The sequence below is a fragment of the Anabrus simplex genome, chromosome 2, assembly GCF_040414725.1.
Source record: "Anabrus simplex isolate iqAnaSimp1 chromosome 2, ASM4041472v1, whole genome shotgun sequence".
Classification (NCBI taxonomy): domain Eukaryota; kingdom Metazoa; phylum Arthropoda; class Insecta; order Orthoptera; family Tettigoniidae; genus Anabrus; species Anabrus simplex.
In genome coordinates this window covers 1,094,094,832-1,094,119,036 of record NC_090266.1, presented here as the reverse complement: position 1 = coordinate 1,094,119,036, position 24,205 = coordinate 1,094,094,832, and positions in this window count along the sequence as shown.

Below are 24,205 nucleotides of genomic sequence, written 5' to 3'. Positions count from 1 at the left end.
AAGAAGCGGTAAAAGCGTACTCGTTTCATCCAGAAGGACTAAAGTTAGACCCCCATCAGGAAGTGGAATGTTTTAGAAACGATACTTCTAATTCTGATTTGGCATATTAACCCGGGGGTTCAGTCAGCCTACGGGTACATTAGGAATGGGTATCAGGTTAATAACTGGGAGACAAAGACAGCCGTACATACAGCTCACTACCCTATCCACTTAGCACTGAGGTTACGTAAAGTGGAAAGCTTTAGATTCCAATTCTTCAATTTGGCATCTGTATGGTAAATTTGATATCATATTGATCGTTTCATCCTCCTTGATGGTGCTTCATACAGAAGAGGCTCGAGAAATGTTGATCAAATATTGGAGCTGTAGCTTAATTACGGCCACGGCCTCTACCTTACCAGTCCAAACCCCTTCCCCTTCTTTCGACGCCGAAAACCTTCGGTGTGTTCATGCGACTTTAAAACAAGTAGCAAAAGAACCACATGTTGATAAACGTCCCCACATACGAGGTGAGTGTGAAGTCTTCGTGATGCCCAGTGTTGCTGTTGTGTTCTTACAGGTGCGAGTATTTGTAATAAATTGCGGCTAGGATTGGGGAAGAAGGTGATGTAAGGTTCTTTTGTGCTGTGTTTGACGTCACATTAACTCATTTAAGTTCTCAACGCCAGTGGGACAACATTAATTGAAAAACCCACCGGGCGAGTTGGCCGTGCGGTTAGGGGTACGCAGCTGTGAGCTTGCATCCGGGAGATAGTGGGTTTGAACCGCACTGTCGGCAGCCCTGAAGATGGTTTTCCGTGGTTTCCTATTTTCACACCAGGCAAATGCTGGCGTTGTACCTTAATAAAGGCTACGCCCGCTTCCTTCCCACTCCTAAGCCTTTCCTATCCCATCGTCGCCTATGTGTGTCGGTGAGACGTAAAGCAACTTGTAAAACTGAAATACTACAGTTGCCTTCGAAAGGGGGGTAGCAGCCTTTCGGAAGTTGCAAGGGCGGAAGTCTGGATGATTGACTGATATGGCCTTGTAATAATACTCAACATAGTTTAGCTGTGTTGATACTGCTACACGGCTGAAACCAACGGGAAACTACAGCCGTAACTAACTCCCGAGGACATGCAGCTCTCTCTGTATGAATGACGTACTGATGAAGGCTTCCTCCCTGGTAAAATATTCCGGAGGTAAACTAGTCCCCCATTCGGATCTCCGGGTGGGGACTACACGAGAGGGGGCGATCATCAGGAAGATGGATACTGACATTCTGCGAGTCGGAGCGTGGAATGTTAGAAGTTTGAATCGTTGTGGTAGATTAGAGAATCTGAAAAGGGAGATGGATAGACTAAAGTTAGATGTAGTTGGTATAAGTGAAGTACGTTGGCAGGAACAGCAGGATTTTTGGTCAGGCGACTGCCGAATTATCAATACAAAATCAAACAGGGGAAATGCAGGAGTTGGTTTAATAATGAATAAGAAAATATGGCAGTGGGTAAGCTACTATGACCAGCATAGTGAAAGAATTATTGTCGTCAAGATAGACACCAAACCAGTGCCCACCTCAATAGTTCAGTTCTCTATGCCTACTAGCTCAGCGGATGATGAGGAAATCGAAAGAATATATGAAGAGATAGAAGATTTAATACAATATGTAAAAGGTGACGAGAATCTAATTGTGATGGGAGACTGGAATGCAGTGGTAGGAAAAGGAAGAAAAGGTAATACAGTAGGAGAATTCGGATTGGGACAAAGGAACGAAAGAGGAAGTCGGCTGGTTGAATTCGCACTGATCATAATTTAGTCCTTGCCAATACTTGGTTCAAACACCACAAACGACGGCTTTATACGTGGACGAGACCTGGAGACACTGGAAGGTATCAAATAGACTTCATTATGATTAGGCAGAGATTCAGAAACCAGGTATTGGATTGCAAAACTTTACCAAGAACAGACGTGGACTCTGACCATAACTTGTTGGTCATAAAATGCCATCTGAAGCGGAAGAAATTGAAAAAGGTAAGAATGAAAACAGATAGGGTCTAGACAAGTTGAAAGAAAAGAGTGTGAGGGATTGTTTCAAGGAACATGTTGCACAAGGACTATATGAAAAGGCTGTAGGAAACACAAGAGGAAGAGTGGTTAGTCATGGAAAATGAAGTCAGTGGGGCTGCTGAAGAAATGTTAGGAAGGAAGAAAAGATGAACTAAGAATCAGTGGATAACTCAGGAGATACTGGACCTGATTGATGAACGACGAAAATACAAGAATGCTAGAAATGAAGAGGGAAGAATACAATGCAGGCGATTATAGAATGTAGTGGATAGAAAGTGCAAGGTAGCTAAGGAAGACTGACTAAAGGAGAAGTGCAAGGATGTCGAAGGTTGTATGGTCCTAGGAAAGGTAGATGCTGCATACAGGAAATTCAAGGAAACCTTTGGAGAAAGGAAATCTAGGTGTATGAATATTAAGAGCTCAGATGGAAAGCCACTTCTAGGGAAAGAAGTCAAAGCAGAAAGATGGCAGGAACATATCCAACAGTTGTATCAAGGTGAAGATGTAGATACTTTCGTTCTGGAACAAGAAGAGGCTGTTGATGCTGATGAAATGGGAGACCCAATTTTGAGGTCAGAGTATGACAGAGCCGTGAGTGACCTAAATAGGAACAAGGCACCTGGAATTGATAACATTCCCTCTGAATTACTGACTGTCTTAGGAGAAACCAGCATGGCAAGGTTATTCCATTTAATGTGTAAGATGTATGAGACAGAAGAAATCCCATCCGATTTTCGTAAGAATATTGTTATACCTATTCCCAAGAAAGCCGGTGCTGACAGGTGTGGAAAATACCGCACCATTAGTTTAGTATCTCATGCCTGCAAAATTTTAACACATATTACTTACAGAAGTATGGAAAAACAAGTTGAAGCTGAGTTGGGAGACGATCAATTTGGCTTCAGAAGAAATGTAAGAACACGTGAAGCAATCCCAACTTTACGTTTGATCTTAGAGGATCGAATCAAGAAGGACAATCCCACGTACATGGCATTCGTAGATCTAAAAAAGGTATTCGATAATGTTGATTGGACCAAGCTATTTTAGATTCTGAAAGTGATTGGGATCAGATACCGAGAACGAAGAATTATCTACAATCTGTATAAAAATCAGTCTGCAGTGATAAGAATCGAGGGCTTTGAAAAAGAAGCAGAAATCCAGAAAGGAGTGAGGCAAGGCTGCAGTTTCCCCCTCCTTTTCAATGTTTACATAGAACAGGCAGTAAAGGAAATCAAAGGGGAATTTGGGAAGGGAATCGCAATCCAACGAGAGGAAATCAAAACCTTGAGATTTGCCCATGATATTGTAATTTTATCTGAGACTGCAGAAGATCTCGAGAAGCTGCTGAATGGCATGGACAAAGTCTTGGGTAAGGAGTACAAGATGAAATAAATAAGTCCAAAACAAAAGTAATGAAGTGCAGTTGAACGAAGGCAAGTGATGCAGTAAATATGAAATTAGGAAATGAAGTCTTAAATGAATCAGATGAATATTGCTACTTGGGTAGTAAAATAACTAAGGATGGCAGAAGTAAGGATGACATAAAATGCAGTTTAGCACAAGCAAGGAAGAGATTTCTTAAGAAAAGAAATTTGCTCACTTCAAACATTGATATAGGAATTGGAAAGATGTTTTTGAAAACTTTCGTGTGGAGCGTGGCATTTTATGGAAGTGAAACATGGACGATAACTACCTCAGAAAGAAAGAGAATAGAAGCTTTTGAAATGTGGTGTTACAGAAGAATGCTGAAGGTGAGATGGATAGATCGAATCACAAATGAAGAGATACTAAATCGAATTGGCGAGAGGAGATCGATTTGGCTAAATTTGACGAGAAGAAGAGATGGAATTATAGGACACATCTTAAGACACCCAGGACTTGTTCAGTTGGTTTTTGAAGGAAGTGTAGGTGGTCAGAACGGTAGAGATAGACGAAGGTATGAATATGACAAGCAGATTAGAGCAGATGTAGGATGCAATAGTTAGGTAGAAATGAAAAGGTTAGCACAGGATAGGGTGGCATGGAAGGCTGCATAAAACAGTCTGTGGATTGATGGCTTAAACACAGTTGCCTTATGTGAAATTGGGAAACCATGTAAATCTGCCTTCAAGGTTGCTGCAACGTTCGAGTTCGAGCCCATCATTACCTGAATGCACGCTTACAGCTAAAGGATCCGTACCACGCAGCCAATTCACTCGGTCCTAGGTAACGTACAATCCCATCATCGGCACACCCTGAAGTGACATATCATTTCTAACGTAGTTACAAGTTTTAATCGAGGATAGGTGACGCCGTTTCGATCCCTCAAACCTCCTTAATATTTGTCACGGTCGGAAATCGACAGCAGGCCAATAGCATAGGAAAGCCAATTTCTGATCAAAAGACCAATTGACGGTTAAATAGATTGTTATAAATTAGCTCTACGTCCCTAAATACTGGAAGGACCTTGGCGTACTAAGTGAACACTGTTCAGTCCAAAGTCTGCATATTATGAGAGGACACGCGGTCAGCGCGATTAATCCTTTCTATTATTTTTCTTGGTTTCCATAACAGGGGCCGTTATCTTACTGTTTGTGTATTTATTTATTTATTTGTTTATTTATTTATTTATTCGTATGAGGAGCATACATTTTACATAACATAATGGTACTTAATGAGATACATATCAAATAGTGTCTGCCCAGAATTTTGCCAAATCACGGCCATTAGGTGTCTTATCCATCAAGTCCTCCATTGTGCAACTTAAAGGACACTTACTACAGTTCATGAAATGGGCTGTGATTTGGTCTTCACCATATTCACATAGCCTGGATGGGCCAGAAAAGCCCCACTTTACCAAATTGATTTTTGATCTACCAATCCCAGTGCGAAGCCTGTTCAACGATTTCCAACTAGACCAGTGTTCCTCATGCCCTAGAGGGAGATGTTTAATTGGTAGGGAACACCTAAGGAGACTCCTCGAAGAGTGTATGATTTACATTCGGACGTTCCCTGGGCAACAGTGAGGTGTTACTGAAATACGTCAGCCTCGTGTCGGTCGATTTACAAGCACGTAAGAGAACTCCTGCAGGACTTCATTCCGGGCCCTTGGCGTCTCCGAAGACCGTAAAAGTAGTTTGTGGGACGTAAAGCAAACACTATTATTATCATTCATCTTAATAATAAACCATTATTAACAAATACATCGCATTTGTGAAATAGGCCTATCCAGGCGGCAATGATCACTTACAGTAGTGTGATATTAAAGTAAAGTTAAAATATAATTACCCAACAACAACAAGTGTACAACAAGCAGTTCCATAGAAAAATATTATACTACGAGAAATACTACTAGTTTTACATTCTAGACTGAGTGGACCTCAAAATAACCCTCATATACAGTTGAAAAATCCCTCACATGGCCGGATATCGAACACGGGTCCTCAACGTAGGACACAGACTCGCTACTCCTAGATCACGTGGCCAGCAATATACTATATGTGTATAATAGCACTTATCGTTTTCTGGTAACTGTCCCCAACTTAACGTTATAGCCTGCAGTTGGAAACATTTCCTCCCTTGTAATTTCAGTCAACTGAGCGTATTACGTATTATGATACTTTCATTCGTATTGAAGTGTCGTACTTCATTTGTCATTTTTCTGCATTCTGACAGAAATTAGCGAACACTGTGTGGCAGAATTGACTTTGACACACTCAACTCACTTTTTTTGCGTAGCGTTAGTTCAACGTCCAATGAATGGTCAAGAGTGGAATTTTATTTCATACAACAGTAGCATACAATACACCACATATTGAACACAACATTTTTTCACACTTCAAAGGTGAGGGAAGGAGATCAATTACCCTATATGTAACTCAGGGTTGAAGTAATATATTGAATGTTAATTCACAAGCTTATTCGCAGAGGTGATTATTGTGTTCATTTTCCTCTGAAGTATTCCACCTTCTTACTTCAAAACTTTTATTCTAAATCAGTGATCGAATTACTTTTTTGTAGAATATGGATGAACTTACAGGGGCTGGCTGGCGGAGGCGTTAAAGGCGTGCTCGGTTCGCCCGGAAGGACGTGGGTTCGAATTCCTGTCAGGAAGTCGTAAAATTTAAGAAATGAGATTTCCACTTCCGGAGGTGCATATGGCCCTGAAGTTCACTCAGCCTACACCAAAAATGAGTACCAGGTTAATTCCTAGGGGCAAAGGCGGCCGGGCGTAGAGCTAACCACTCTACCACGTCAAGTGCCGAGGTTACAGATAGTGGAAGCCTTTACCTTCCATCCCTCCGAGGGCCTTCATGGTCTGTACGGAGAAGACTTTGCTTTTTTGGATGGTCTTACACTAAAGAGAACGAAGTGACATTATTATACTTTCAAGAAAGGAACTAAGAAATATTCGACACATTCCCAGTATTTATTTATTTGAAGTGTGAACCCATTAGTTGGCTGTAGGTGAAGAAGAATGATTTATTTACCTTTTAAACACAATACTAGTGGAGCACCTTGCTAATACCAAATTTTGTCTGATTTTACTTATATTATGATTAATGATATTAAACTTCCGTATTTCACACTCATGACGTACTACGTAGTATGGTAATATAAACTGTACACCACCTCTGCGTACAAAATGTGCATTAAAATGGCCATAATATTTGCCATTATTGTACGAGATACACATTGATATTTCATTTTCTTCAATACAAGTAATACTACAAGTTATTACTGAAGAAACAAAACAAAAATTAAACAATTCTTAGCATTTCTGTATTATGTTTCGAAATGTCACTTAACACGGTAAAGTTTTCCTCCCGCGACTTAAACTTCTTCTGTCTGCAACTCACTTCCTTCTGTTGGAGTATAAATGGTTCTGCCCGGCAAAAGAAAATTCATGCTTACAGCTTTTATCCGGTGTCATTAACTTCTTTCCTTCTAAATGTCCCTTGCTTCAGCATAGCATTAAAGCATCCATATGATATCGAATTATATAAAAATGGAAGTTCTTCAGTGTGCTTCGTTGATATTCATATGCCATCAGCATTGATCTGCATTTATACGTGTATCCAAAGAATTAGAGTAAAGCTGCATGTTACTAACTTTCCATTAAAAAGCTGAAGTTAAATAAATATTAAAGAGTACTAATTTCCAACTCAATCCAAGTAGTGTAAAATATACTGGTGAAATGAATTATCGAAGTATATAATGCCTGCAAAAACTTTAAATGAATGGCCTCCAATACATTTTCAATCAGTTTCGTTATAAATTAAATACATATAATTTTCATTCATTTCACTGTACTTCTGACATTTTTCACGAACAGACATTTCATCAAGTACCAAAGTGAGTTAGTGATGAACTTACATAAATAAAACATCACATTAACTCGTCGAAACAAGGATAGTCCAGAAGTGAATAAAATAACCGACATCAGACGTGTTTTCAAATCATTACGTAAACATTGACACAAGATGATCTTTCGCTAATCAAATCATCTGGAACAGAATATCGACAATGTATTACAAAGAAATGAGTTACTGTTACATTAAATTGACTCGAAAGAAAAAAGCATGGGATGCTTCACTGTACACTTCTAGAATAATAAATGTACGAAATTCTCCAACGTGAAAGTTAATCTGGGTAAAAATCAGCGATCTGTAAATTTTGGCTAAGGAGTCAACACGAAGTTTCCAAAGTATTATGTTATCGGGAGTGCCTTAGTGGCTCAAGTGGCAGAGCGCCGGTCCCTCCCCCCTGGGTTCCGTGGTTTAAATCCCGGTCTCTCTATGTGAGATTTGTGCCTGAAAAATCGCAGGCGGGATATGTTTTCTCTCCGGGTACTCCGGTTTTCCCTGCCATCTTCCATTCCAGCAACATTCTCCAATGTCATTTCGTTTCATCTGTCAGTCATTAATCAAGTTATCGGGAAGGGCCACCTATATAAGGTGGTGATGGCGTGTTTGGTTCTCCCGCAATAACGTGGTTCGGATTTCTATCAGTTACTCAAAAATTTCAGAGACAAGATTTCCACTTCTTTTGTGGTACACGGACCTGAGGTTCACTCAGTCTACACCAAAATGTGCTGCCGAGTCAATTTTTGGGAAGAAATATAGTCTGAACTAGAGCTAACCACTCAATCGCAACTAGTGACAATGTTACGGGTAGTGGAAGCCTTTACTTTCCACTCCTCCAAGAGCCTTCATTGTCTGTATAGAGGTTGCCTTGCCTTGACCTATTATTACGTTATTGAGAAAGGTATGAATTATGATCTATTCAAATTCCTATAGTTTTTAATTCATTCCATTTCATTTGGTTATTTATAGAGAGCTGTTTTTGCAAGTACTTAAGAGTTTGCTTTGTAAATACCTGTTACTGAGTAGTGAAACATGTTAACTTATTCTAGCGTATTTCTACCCAACATAAAATTGCGTTAAACGTAATTCATTTCTTTTTTACAAATTGTTTTACGTCGCACCAACAATGATCTTATGGACAGGAAAGAACTACGACTTGGAGGTAAGCGGCAATGGCCTTAGTTAAGGTACAGCCTCATCATTTGTCTGGTGTGAAAATGGGAAACCACTGAAAACCATATTCAGGGCTGCCGACAGTAGGGCTCGAACCCACTCTATCCTGAATATTGGATACTGACCGCACTTAAGCGACTGCAGCTCTCGAGCTCGGTACTTCATTTCTTATTATATCAGCACTTTGTTCTCTCTTTGTTGTTCTTAATTTGTATATAACGTTGACTTCTTTTCCGTATTTTACAAGTTTAAGTACCAAACATACGTTTACATATTAAAACCTGTACTGTTACCCGTTATAATTCATGAATACTCTGAATTGTTCGAAGAGAGGAATAGTAGTTTATGAAAATTAAACTCTTGGAGTTTGAACGGATATTATAAGTAACCCCTCGTCGTAGCTACATTGTAATATGCAGTAGAAGGCTGGTGAATGATTTTCTAATAGGTGCAGAGAAGACTAACTCTCTGCAAGATGCATTATGTTCTATGCACTAATAATCTCCTCCTGGTCCTACGCGTCATGTTCACACTTTTAAATAAGATTAAGAGGAATATTATATTTCTTAACCAACACACCACACATTAAATTTTGTCATCTATGTTGCAACTCTGCATTTTGCACTAATTTCTTTATATAGTATGAAATATTTTATTGCTTTCTTAGAAATGTTAGGTCAATTTGAAACATTGATAGTCTGTAAGTAAACGTTGGACTACAGTAAACTCATATTATTTGTTCCGAATAAGTCTAAACATGAATATTTTTTCTGAGACCTTTGACAGCGTTCCGAAGGTGTTTCTTGTGATAATAAAATGTGACTAGAATGTTTGTGATGTTTCTCTCCCATAGAATCTGCCTGAAATCCGAAAGAGGGAGTGGGAATTTTTATTAACATTGATTTACTACATGATCTCATCATTACAATGGACAACTTTTTCCTCTGTATGTCATTTCAAGTCAATTGTGATAAACGAAAACACACCAACATGATTCATTTTCTACTTAAGAATGAAGTCCGTCAATGTAATACTGGTACTTTCTACACTTTGACAGTTCTTTTACAAATATTGTGTAACCACTTATTCCATCAGCTTAAACATATTAATACATTTATTTATTTATTTATTTATTTATTTATTTATTTATTTATTTATTTATTTATTTATTTATTTATTTATTTATTTATTTATTTATTTATTTATGTAAGCAGGTATTAATTAATTTATTTACTTTTGATCTATTTATTAATTAGATTCTTTATTTCTTTATTTATTTACTTCATATTTCTCTTTGTTTAGCTACGTAGCGACTTGAGATTTTGGGGCAAAATCTTGACAAATTTTTGACAACCTTCTCTTAATTCACTCTTGTATTTAGTGTAAACACTCGGGTTTTATTTAAGATCAGCATTGCCTTTCTCTATGGACACACACACAACACATTTCATAATATTTATATGCACAGATACGATATGAGGAACCAACTTTGATGTAGGCATAATGCAGAAAACAAGATGACTTTTGATGTTAAAAGTTTTCCCTCTGGTTAACATCAGAGGGAAGAAACCAACATGGGACCGAAATTGTGATGACAAAGAACGTGCATGTGTTCATTACTGTTTCTGTGTGAAGATACCACACACAGCTAACGAACAGTTGCACTGGAAACTTTAACTACTACTAAAATAGAGATGGTAGTACAATGTGATGCAGAGACTTTCAGAGGTTTCCAAACTATGAAAATATTCTTCTCGCGTTTATATAGTTACAGTGATAATTCCACACAGTTGGTAAATTTCCACTTTGCCCTATTCACGGAAATATTTAACCCTTTAAGGCCCTTCGAAGGTTACCTACCTTCCTTACCTATCAGTAATCGGCATGAGATCATCCTCTTGGGTCGTCTATAGTTTCTTCGTCACTTTCATAGGTAAGAGGCGGGTTTCGGTAATTTAAAATATTGTTTACAAGGATTTGACTCGAGTTAAAAGAAACTGATAATTTATTTACCATTGGAGAGGAAATCTGACAAATTGTGACTTTTCACAACTTCTAATCAACGAACTCAGTCCTGCCCGTTAAAGAAAATGTAATAACAACTATGATGAGGGACTCTGGGTGTGCAGACCTTAACTCAATTGCCTGAAGGGCATCCTTATTAGAAACCACCATCTTAATTTAAGAATGGAATAAAGAAAGTCTGGAGATTCCTAAGATCGTTTTCCATGTCAGACTGCATGTACCACCATACTGATTCCTGATGATCCAGCCCCCGTAACACGAGCCAGTCCAGTGCCAGACAGTGGTTGTACGGCATGTAACCTTAATTACATCGATGTGACCAGCGACTATGTCATGAACGACATCTAACTTTGTGATTTACATTAAAGTCATTGTTTGATGAAGACCGCAAGATAAATGATGCTCTATTGGCAGATGGCCCTAGTCGCAGTCACTGAGGTTGATGACCCCATGAACATACAAATTATAAGCTGATGGCCGACGACAATTAAGTTACAGTAGTTGATGCCCAAGGTTTCTATATTAATAAATCCCCAACACATCCGATGATCAACACATCAAAATCAAAATAACAACAGCAACAACACCGAACGCTCACAACACTTGTGGCAGTAAAGTCCCTTGCCATCGGACATGTCCCCTTAATCGTTACGTTAATAAGTCGAAATTTCCCAGCAAATAAAACTAAGATTTGCAGAATATATTTTCAAGTTGGTCACTTGGTTTTAAGCTAATTCCCAAATACGGTTACTCTGAAGTTAATAAATTGATAAATGAAGTAATCTCACAATCCTAATTAACAAAAATTTATCTATCACGGACGAAATGGTTCCTTTAAACTCCCTAAATGTTTCAATGAAATTTACATTATCACTTGGACATGTTACCAGAAACATTCCTTTGAAGAAATATTTAATTTTACTTATTGGTTTATGCTCATAATTCTCTTGTTCCGCAGCTGGAGTGCGAAATACAGTGTCATAACTACCGGTACCATTTATTTATTTCATGATGTCACTTAACAAGCTTACATTGTAACACTAATAATTACTAAGACACTAGCTTGGATAATCCTAACCTTAAACTGCATAAAATTCGCCACAACGCAAAATAAAACAACTCATGTACAATCTTTTATAACGCCTCCGGTTATCCCTTAGCACCTCCTTGGATATGATTTCAAGCCGATGAGTCTCAAGTGTCCTAATGCACCTCACACAACTTTAGGGTGGATGGACAACTGCACCACATGAACCTACATTTGCGCCTTGGAAACCAACAGCAACAAGACAATCATCCATTTCAAACTCTATGGACTGACCAAGCTATCGTGACATTCAAAAATAAGAAAAATTGTCGCAAGACTCTTGACAACCCTCAACAACACGAACCAACATCACTACAGATTCTCAAATTTTGACACTCCTGAAAATGGTTATTCACAACATAACACAACCTTGCATCATATCCGCTACACCGAAAGTGAATCTCAAGTTCTCTACTGAAGGATTCCCTTCTTAAATAATGAAATCTAATTATAAACATTTATTATAAATGACAAAACCTCAGTTACAGTCTCCCATTCTGACAAATGAACTGGACCGTTTGCCTAAAACACAGATCGCTTACTACCTGGGAAGAAGGCCTCTCCTCACTGCCTCTTAAAATAACACACACAAATTATCATGAACTATATCAAATGAAACCTCTTCTCTTTGACAACTTGCGTGAAATACAATTCATAACCAACACCGAATATGCGAAGAGATTTAATTTAAACGTCATTTGAAATGTTCTTATCCATCACGGTCCTACAGTTTCACGTGGAATCGTAACTATGGAATGACCCACTCCCATATCATTAAATTACACAAAATAAATCCTCGATTTCCCAGCGACGAAAATCTCGGCACAAACATCTCTTTAACACTACAGGATTTCAATTACATTACCCACATTTCTTCCTATCTCTGCAAGACTTGAATCATTTGCTACCACAAATTCTCTACACGACAATAATATGGAATATCTCACTGAGATGATACACTATGTTGTTACATAAAACAATCTATGCCAAACTAATCGTTTGTCTTTGCATAACTGAATTTGACAGAACAATATTTCCAAAACCGAAACTCACAACTTAATTTACAAAAATGTTACCGTTATTTTCCTCTCATCAATTCTACACACATTTTAATAGACATCTGGAATAACACTTCCCTTCCACAAATCACAGACCAATTTCGCCTCGTACCTTCCCTTGACAAATTTACAGCCCCGAATATGGGATGGTGTATTTTCCGCAACAGCTGGCATCCCATCATTACTACGCAAACATTCTAAATGGTAAACCACGATTTACACGTAAATAAATTTCATCTTTGCACTGAACAGAATTTCGTGATAAATTAATATCTTTGGCAAATAACTAATGTAGTAAATAAACGTACGGAAATGATACTTCACTCTAGATATATTAGTTTTAAAGCCACCAAACCAACCACTGTACAACATTTCACACGCAAGTTCTCCCAATTATCCAAGAAACATAAAATGACCTTTCTTCGTATTCCTCTGACATTTTCACGAAATAAGAAGGGTGACCAAAATGCGTCAAGATACACAAATAAAATGGGTACATAACGAAATAAACAAATACATTTTACAAAATGGTAGTTTACATATCTAGAAGTCGTACATGGCCTTGCATCATAACAGGCTCACCAGCCTCTCTCATTTTCTTACCTATCCATCTTTACAAATAGTGGCTGTACAAAATATACTCTTCCTTTCATCAGGATTCCTATCCTGGGTAAAAATGTTTATTTAAATATATATCATTCTCTTGGAAATAACGACATCAAAAAATAAATCCCCTTCCGAGGTTTACTTACTCGCGAACCGAACACGTTCGTCAAATCACCGATTCGCACACGCAGTAATGTAAAACAATGATATATTCTAATTCAACTGCAGGATTTTGGCATTACAATGACCGTCTATTGACTGGATGTAAATCTACATGACGGTTCCACATTTCGGAATACCGTTAATTTGCCTTCTAATCTATCTCCACTTGGAAATGACGTTATATAGTCACCTTTGGCCAAAACTACCTTCCTCCTGGGGACTTAGACTTCACAATAAGTGAATGACGTTGTGTAGACTCAAATTCACCGGACACAATGCGGGATTTGCAAATGGCGCGGCGTGCTTTTATAAAATTTTCTTCCACTACCATGCCATCCGCATTTACCGCCTAAAGTTTTTTTTTTTTTTTTTGCTAGGGGCTTTACGTCGCACCGACACAGATAGGTCTTATGGCGACGATGGGATAGGAAAGGCCTAGGAGTTGGAAGGAAGCGGCCGTGGCCTTAATTAAGGTACAGCCCCAGCATTTGCCTGGTGTGAAAATGGGAAACCACGGAAAACCATTTTCAGGGCTGCCGATAGTGGGATTCGAACCTACTATCTCCCGGATGCAAGCTCACAGCCGCGCGCCTCTACACGCCTAAAGTTTATTGACACTGTTTTCACCTCACAGAAAGTATAATTATGGCTGATTATGACATAACACATTGGTTAGTAGCGGTGTTGACGACAATCAATAAGGGTTTCTCTTACTCAATTGAGTCGTTAAATTAACTCATAAGTTGGGCACTATATTTTGGTCGATGTAACAGAGTTTAAACAAACAGGCGCGTCTTTCGACAATTTTCCTTCTGGAGCCATTTAGCGGCCTAAAGTCCTCGCCACTAACAACCAAATTGTTTCACTTATGATTTCTTGACTTTTACCACGGCGTTTTCTTCGCCAATTGTTCTGAAAATGGACTTTTAACAAAAAATTGTTCCGACAAATTACTTCGTATCCCTGCACATTCTACACGTATGGGTGGCATAATATCTGCAGCGTGAGAATGAGAATCAACCCTCCTGATCTCCATGTGCCGTCTGTGGTAGGAAATAAAACTGCAACCAGGGCTCCTCATGACTTGTAATTTATATGGTACCTCATGTAATGAAATTAGGACTCAGGCTTCTTATGACTCAAAGGTTATGGGTTCAATATGTGGTTAGAAAGACTAGCAGCCAACGTTTTCTTAAATTTAGTACATAGAAACTTTGAATGAAGGAATGGCAGAAGTTACATATAATTCTATTCAAACACCCATTAATGAGTACAAGTTCGATGATGATTTCAATTTCGTAATGTCCACAAAAGTCTTGTACATGCCCTATCCTACCAGCGAGCTGGCTGCACGGTGTGACCTATTTACCTGTAAGTTTGCATTTGGTGAAAGTGGGTTCGATCTTTACCGCCAGCAGTCCTGAAAATAGCTTCCCTTGGCTTTCCACTTTAAAAACCGAAAAGTCTTAATGGCAGATGATTATTAGTGCAAAGTGAAATGATGCCGAAACTACCATAAGAGTTCTCAGTGTATCTGCCATAATATTAAACTGAGAGATCTACAAATATTACTGTGTAAAGTAAACTAATTATCTTCTTCCAGTGAATTACTGTTAATTGGATTTAGACTACCTCAAAGCACATTCTTTGTACATTATGTACCATTTCACGTTCTCGTCGAAACATGTCGTTACATAGGCACATACTGCCACTGAAGTACTGATACTACTGCCTTCAAATGTTACTACACACTGTATGAATCCATGGCTATATAAAACCGTAGAATTTGTCATTTTATGTATATTTACTAGTTAAATTTTTAGTTACATTTCATTACGAAACAACGGCTGATGATGACTTAAAGCATACAGTGCTTCAGAAATAGCTCAATTTATAAGCCACATACAAGTTTGTACAGTTTTAGAGTTAGTGGTAAATACGTGTGCCAAGTTTCATATCTCTGGATATTACATGTCACATGCTATGAGTATTTAAATGTGAAGGAAATGAGCTTTCGGAGTTGTGCAGTTAGGGTTTGTTCTAAACTCATCTCCGTCTGAGAATGAGGCACAATCTCTTAATATATTTGTGAAATTGCATAAACACATGCTGTACAGTATATACATATGTCGTTATTAAGGGATGTTTTTCCTATTCACGATTATCTAATACAGCCGCTTCTTCCCCAGTCCCGTTTCAAATTTACCGAAAATCTGTACGGGTTTATGAGACGTTGAATACTTTAGAATAAGAAGTCTTAGAATTTGTTTTACGTCGCACCGACACAGATAGGTCTTATGGCCACGATGAGATAGGAAAGGCCTAAGAGTGGGAAGGAAGCGGCCGTGGCCTTAATTAAGAGAGAACCACAGCATTTGCCTGGTGTGAAAATGGGAATCCAGGGAAAACCATCTTCAGGGCTGCCGACAGTGGGGTTCGAACCCACTATCTCCCGGAGGCAAGCCTAAAAGCTGCCCGCCCCGAACTGTACGGCCAACTCGCCCGGTAAAACATTGTTCACTCGGATGGGGTTGGAAAGGCGAACTGCAAGTCTGGTAGTTCTTCTACTGAAAATTATAAATAAATTAAATATTTGCACTCATATATTTGAACGTGAATATGGTATGTTCCTCATAAAATCCTGTTCCGCATAGAAATGAGGATCATTGTTCTCGTCAGTGAAAATTTATCAAATCTTCCCAGTTGGGAGTATGACTCGTTGACTGTCAGCGTAGTGGTCTTCTGTCCAAAGGGCACCTGGCCCAATTGCCGAACGAACCGGTTAATTCCTCTAACTCAGGGACTGGGTATGTGTGTTCGTCGTTTACATGCAACACATCACGTTAGAAACTACCACGGAATCATGCAATAGTGAATACAACGCTGGACTATCATCAGTAAAATCATTCAGCCATAAAACTAGGCTTAATACACATATAGTGACGACCTCAAATAGTTGGGCATGTGCCAGGAAGAAACTCTTCCCACTTAGGAATATAGGGACTATTTTTCTCGCGTATAAATAATGTGGAGCCAGCCGTGTGAGGTCTGCTCTCTGCTACGCCTACACATACATTCAGTGCTTACATGTGTATTGATCGTGTTGCCTATTCCATGTGTACATGTTTCATCCCCGGTTTGATACCAGGCGCATCAGTTCTGTGTAGAGACAACGTAACACTACAGCTAAGCCCATGTGTGCGTAGTGGTTATCCGAAAAATCAGACTGGCATATGAAATATACGATAGTAAGAGATCGAAGAAAACATAGAGTTCCAGGTGACATAAATCAGTATCAGACTATTAAGCCAGCGATGTTCTCATCGGCTGGAGGGAAGATGCGGCGTCATGATTTAAAATAAAACTGATTGCAGAACTTTTCGAAAAAATGATAGGCACTGTAAACTGTGTTGACGCTTTTAATAAATTAAATATTATATTACTTAAAAGAATGTGCTAACGTGATTGGTGTAACACTGACACAATTGTTGGTTTAATGAAAATTAATACAAAGTTGGAATTGAATGTGGTTGTTGGAAATGTAACTGTCGGTGATATCATGGAACACGAATCAGTCCGCCTACATTATTGATGTTCCAAAAGACCTTTAGCTTTGTGTCCTGGTATAAAAGCATGAATCAGCAATTAATACCTTGAGGTTCGAATTAGATCTAATACTTCGAATTTTATATTTAATCGTAAATTTCGAAAAGCGGGGTTCGTTAAAATCAAACTTTTCTATCGTCGTTACGCTTCAAAATACTGTTATGTGAAAATATTTAGGGAAGAAATACTGACCCGCAGCACATGTATCACTTAGAATGAACATCCGTTAATGTATTGTAGAGCCCTGCGCGGATATACAAATTGTTATACGCATCCGCTCCGCATCCGCACTTCCTTCATCCGCACACACATCCGCATCCGCCAATGGTTTACCGTGAATATTGTAAATATTTAACTATAGTATATTACACCCAAGGTATTGAAACGGATAGATCTGTTAACATAATACAATAGGCCAGATACCTAGCACCAGAACCCCTACAGTCACTGGATCTTGAGAGTATTCTCTTGCGAAAACTACCGACGTATTGACTTTTGTTCCCTCCATTATCTGCGGGCAAGAGGCAGTTAGGTTTAAGTCAGATTTTTGGCTTTATGGTCTCAAGGCTCTTTACATATCACCATTCTCCCATACAAACGTCAAAGGTCGCCTATCCACAACCAAAAATAAGACTATACCTGAGTAAAATTCAATAAACTTCATTAATATCCACACTGCCATACAGTTTGCGTCCGCCAAGACACTAAATTCAGATGTCCGAATCCGTGCAGGCCTCTAGATATACGTCAAGCAATGCTGAACTCTAGATGACAGAACCTTTCTGGTCATAGTTCTGAGCTGAAATACACCAATATGATAATAATAATTGTTACGGAGTTATCCGTGGAAGTCAGAGGTGAAAGAAGGTGCGGGCTGGATTGGGTCTAACTACAAGTTCGAAAGATTAATTGAAATTTCAACAAGGTTATATTTTCAAAACTTAGCAATGGTGACATAGAATTTTGAGCGTACAACAAATAACAAGTTAAATCAGGTACACAACCAAGAGAAAAATTTAACCAGTTCCCACTAGGGGGAAATAACAAAGAAAATCAGGTACAATGCCGCTTTACAAGAAAGCACCAGTTAAGTGGTCTTTACAAATTCTGGGCTACGGGCCCAAATTCATCAATCCTTGAGCTCTCAGTTCACAATCACAAAACACCAAAGGGCAGAAAACCCTTACTTACATGGAGCATTAGCTCCCAACCTTACATTTCAAGCCTCTCTAAGGCACTTTTACCACAACACCATAAAGAGCTGACCCGCTCTCGATCTTTCAAGCCTATAAAGGCAATAACAAACTTTTACGCAAACTGCCATCAAGGCATAATAATGAAACAGGGGTATCTCGTACCCAATCTAATGGGCCTTAGTGTGCAAAAACCAGGTTAATTTAAATGGCCCAAAACAAAAGGATGGAGGCGTGAATTTGCACTCCTAAATCTACATTTTAAAACCTAAGTGGCGCTAGGCCGATACACAAGGGCTAATCCCAAGCTAGGGAGGTGACTCGAATGAGAAAACTTTAATACACTAAGGAAGAGAAGAAACGGTTACGAAAACGTAGTCACCTCAATTTCAAATGATGGGGAGCTCGAGAGGGTAAAGCACTCTCTATCCCCGAATTAAAGTTCAAGAAAACTGAAGTTTCCAGGAAAAGGTTTACATGTTTAATAGTTTACATATGAAAGGTTTCGAACCCTCCCCGAGAGTTAAACTGCTGAGCTAGCACGAAATAAAGATGTTAAAAGGCCATTACCTTGTTGAAGATCTGCTGTCTGAAGAACGAGGCGCTTCCCGCCCCCTGCTACATATTCACACACTGAGTTAGATGTTATACTAGTGGCCCGGAGACAAGAAAATCAGCAGTTTTTATACCCTCGTGGAAAATTCGAGACCTTTCAAGAATGAGTAGACACACACACCCCCCCCCCCCTCTCAATTTTTACTGGTAGACTATGAATTACGCATGGAAATTTGAAGAAGAAAGCTATGATTGGAGAAAAATTAATTACAGAAATTACCGATTGGTTAAATTCAAAACAGGCGGAAAAAAGTTTTAATATTACCAACCTACAAACCACAGAACAAAATTTAGTAAAGACAAAACTTATGAATCCAAAATTTCTTCAAGAGAGTTCATTCCATTGCACCAGAGTGTATTACCATACTTTTTGGTAGACACATCTGTTAGAGAAAGTCCACACTTCTTGATCATTGAGAAACAAAAGCAAATCAAAAACACACAGTGACATCTTCTGATAACCAGTAGAGTTAGTTCGGAGGTAAAGTTCCGGGTTTCTCCAGTAGAGAAGTTTCAATTGGCGCAAGATTTGAACTTGCGTCGTAGAGGTACAATAATAATAATAATAATAATAATAATAATAATAATAATAATAATAATAATAATAATAATAATAATAATAATAATAATAATAATAATAATAATATGTTATATGTTATAGTCAAACGTATGTCGAAGAACAACGGATGTTTATTGTGAGTGGCCATATAGGAGCAAAAGTGATATGTACCATCACAGCAGATAAGGTCCCGCGTTCTTTTGGACTACACCATCCCCCTTTTCCGTGCAATATTCGATCTTTTTGTTTGAACGCTTTTGTATTTTCTACAACCGACTGCCGTAAACATCTGAAATGACCATCCAAATAGACTAATAACTCATAGAAAGAGATGTATAAATTCACATGATAACAGTCTCAATCGGCATATTAAAACTAGGATGTTTATGATTTTCTTGTCGTATATAATCTATATAACTCTAATCCATGTTCACTTTCATTTTACTGGATTTTAGCATAGCAGTACAAAGTTACAAATAGTTGTATATTCTTATTCCAAGCTCATTCTAATTCACGCCTTCTTCTGGTAGTGACCGAACTTCACGAAGAAATATCGTTCAATATCACCTTCCGAGCAGTCACGTATTTTCAAACATAATTAATATATGCGAAATGATTATAGATAAATCTAAGAACAAAAAGGTGACTTCATGAACATCCGGTATATACAGTAGCCTATAATTTTAACTTGTCGACAAACGACACAATCCGGAATTCGTGACTGAGAATTGGTGCCCCCAGTCGTGAATCTGTTGGATGTTGGGTATGGATTATGATCAGACACGTGATGGTGAATATGTACAGAATTGAATAAGGTGCATTTGGACCGCGGGCAATAAGTGCATGCTGTAGAACACATCATGCTCCTTCCATGTGAGTGCTTTATCCTTACTACGTTATTTGTTTTTAACAGGACCAGCTGCTTCTAAATTATTGCGTAATAGTTGAGCAAGTCAACTTACTCCTTTGATCGCATTTTGAACACAAATTGTGCCTATTGAGTTTAATTGCTCAGAGACAAAACAGACACTGCTCGAGAATGACCAGACCCATCGCCAATCACCAAGTATGATACTCTATGAGCTGCCGTATTGGATGTCTAGGACGATATGGGAAGTGGGAAACGCTAAATTTTTTCAATCGTCCAAACTCTACTTCTAAGTCTGTGGGAGTTACGTGGAGAACGAGGTTCTTCTAATGACAGTCGGATAAGAACCCCAACCAGGGTCAAAAAGACACGTAAAGTTTGTAAGTAAATGGCAAAACAAAGATAATTATGCCGCTGAAATATAAAGTCAATGAAGATAAAAATAAATATGCGACCAGATATATCTTGAACTCCAGATGTTTTAGCTTAGTTTCGCGCTTCACGTAGTTATCCACTATGCTAGTCCGGTGATGAAAGTAAAAGGAAGAAAATTTAGTACCAAATATACTCGCAAAAACATGATATGCAGCGAATCACTTACGGATGATACGGTTATAATCAAACTATGTCAAAGAACAAGGGGACCCTCACCAGGATTACTTGATTCAAGAACTGGAAAAAATACAAAGTAAAGCAGCTCGATTTTTTCTGGGTGATTTCCGACAAAAGAGTAACGTTACAAGAATGTTGCAAAGTTTGGGCTGGGAAGACTTGGGAGAAAGGAGACGAGCTGCTCGATTAAGTGGTATGTTCCGAGCTGTCAGTCGGGAGTTGGCGTGGGAGGACATCAGTAGACGAATAAGTTTGAGTGGTGTATTTAAAAGTAGGAAAGATCACAATATGAAGATAAAGTTGGCATTCAAGAGGACAAATTTTGGCAAATATTCGTTTATAGGAATGGGAGTTAGGGATTGGAATAACTTACCAAGGGAAATGTTCAATAATTTTCCAATTTCTTTGCGATCATTTTAGAGAAGCCTAGGAAAACAACAGGTAGGGAATCTGCCACCTGGGCGACTGCCCTAAATGCAGATCAGGATTGATTGATTGATTGATTGATTGATTGATTGATTGATTGATTGATTGATTGATTGATTGATTGATTGATTGATTGATTGATTGATTGATTGATTGATTGATTGATTGATTGATTGATTGATTGATTGATTGATTGATTGATTGATTGATTGATTGATTGATTGATTGATTGATTGATTGATTGATTGATTGATTGATTGATTGATTGATTGATTGATTGATTGATTGATTGATTGATTGAAGGGATGTTTGTTGCGAGTGGCCATGTGAAAGCAAAAGTAAATGGTGAAACCCAGACCGACCAGGACAGTTCTGTTGACACTGCTACACAGCGAAACATTTGTCCTACCCCTGTCATACCACTTGTAGGGTTTAAATCATTAAGCATGAATCTTGTAGCCTTTCTCTCTACCATACATTTTCTAAACAGTTGTTCAATATTCCGGGAATAGCCTCATGAATGCTAAATAGCCTAGTGTGTTCGCCCAGGAACTAACTATTGTAAGGCTTCTTGCCTATGTTTCTTCCCTATTCTTTTGAGAGGGGCCGATGACCTTCGATGTTAGGCCCTTAAAACAACAAGCATCATCATCATCATCATCATCATCATCATCATTCTTTTGAGACAAAATTTTTGGTTCCAAAAGCTTTCATCATGGTATGTTTTTGTGTTTATGAATTCAGTTGTGATATTACAAATGCAGGAGTAGTAACAGTTCTTTACTAGAGCCAGAGGGGCGTTACTTTAAGTTTGCGAATATGACAACTAAGAAATATTGGTTTATAAATGCTACTAGGTCCGTCGTCACAGTTAATTAAATGGACTGGGTTGATTAATATCAACTGCCTTCATCATTAAAAATTCTCCCTTTGAAGTATTTGCGAAATTGGTAATTCCTTTGCTCTATGAATGACAACTAACATTTTTTCAATTAATCAGTGGTCGCAAGATAAGAGAAACGGTTAGTTTGAAAAAGAAGCAGGAATGTTTGGAATTTGGAATAAAATGCGTTAAATGATAAATATATTGTTCAACTCTGAAAAATCTCCACCGACCACAAAGAGGGTGAACGATCAAATGTGGAATGTTAAATGGTTTATTTTTCTTTTTGTTTTTAGTTCGGTCATATGTTTGTTTGTTTGTTTGTTTGTTTGTTCTGTAATATGTTTCATTCGTTTGTATTGAAGCTCTAGGAAATCAATAATTTGAATACATAGTATAGGTACTACCAATATTGAAGTTAAATACTCTCTCGATGTAGCAAACTCAATATTTGGTCGTGCACAGCAGGATACCCATGCATTTCAGAATATTATTAATATGTAGATACATATTACAAGTTTCAATGATCAAACCATTCAATTTGTATTCATTTTAGCCAGCGTTGCCAGACTGAAATATTTCCCTGAATCAATTGACCGCACACGTTCAAATATACATTACTGGGTAGTAACTGAGGTTGACCACTAAATTTATGATGTCGATGGATTTATTGAATTATTCAATTAAATATACGAACACTTTAATTCTGTAAAGACTGGGAAGTCAGAAGGTGAAATTCACTAGTATTATAGTCTTGCGTGATACAGTAAATTAATGCAAAAATTACATATTAGAATGAAACAGGAATCCATGCAGAAAATGCTTCATTTGTGGGTTAGTGCAGAGAAACTAACAGAAGTTTTGTGACATGGAAACTGTATCAAGGGCGTTGGCTAATCCTAATGTTGTAAGAATGTACAGTATGTTTACATGACATACTACCCACCCCTAGAATAAGGTTCATTTTCCTTTGCACATGCGCATAGGAAAATGAACTCAACGAAAATTGTTCTGATAGAATTCATGCCAATATGTGGCTGGGAGGCGTGACCAGTCTTAAAGGAAATAATGGATAGGAAGAGCATTGTCACATTGGTGGTTTTGGCATAGGAGCGACGATGTTAATTTCGAGATCCATCGAATGATACAGCCAGGCATAGAGAGGGGATACATCTGAAGTGCTGAAAGTTGCACAGAAGCTTCATAGATTTAATTCATATTTGATAGTGGATTTATGGAGCCTCTGAAAAGGGTTCGTGAATATAGTGCTATATAACATACCCTTTATTGGTGACCACATAGAATACGTTAATAACTCAGCAGGACGATGAAAATAGGTATTCTCATTTGATAACCGCAAATGCAACAGGTTGGTTTTATAAGTCCGATCAAACCCTCAAAAAATTTGAAAAGCGCCTTAGTGACGACGGGGACATAAATGAGTCTAAAGTTACTTTCTTATATGAGCCTCTATGCTTCCATCTTCCTACCTTGAACTCCGTTGTTAAATTATCGGATTATTGTGCACGAAATGTCGAATTTCAAGACGATACGACGTCTCATATTAAAAACACTGGCGGGTGGAGTCAATATAGTGGATAATACACTTCAAATATCTGGGCATTTGCATTTCGAATTAATTCAGTTCTAATTTACAGTGTGGTTGTAAATTTACACTTCCCTGTTCTTTCAGTAGTGAAATCTTCTACTTTTAAACAGATAAGCAGCATGTGCCTAGAAAGCGATTTATTTATTTATTTATTTATTTATTTATTTATTTATTTATTTATTTACTTATTTATTTATTTATTTATTTATTTATTTATTTATTTATTTATTTATTCACGAAGCACAAGATACAACTAATCGAGTAAATTTCACTTGTACTGTCAACAGACTAATTAACAAGTGTAAAGTTTCGTGATAAATTTTATAAGAAAC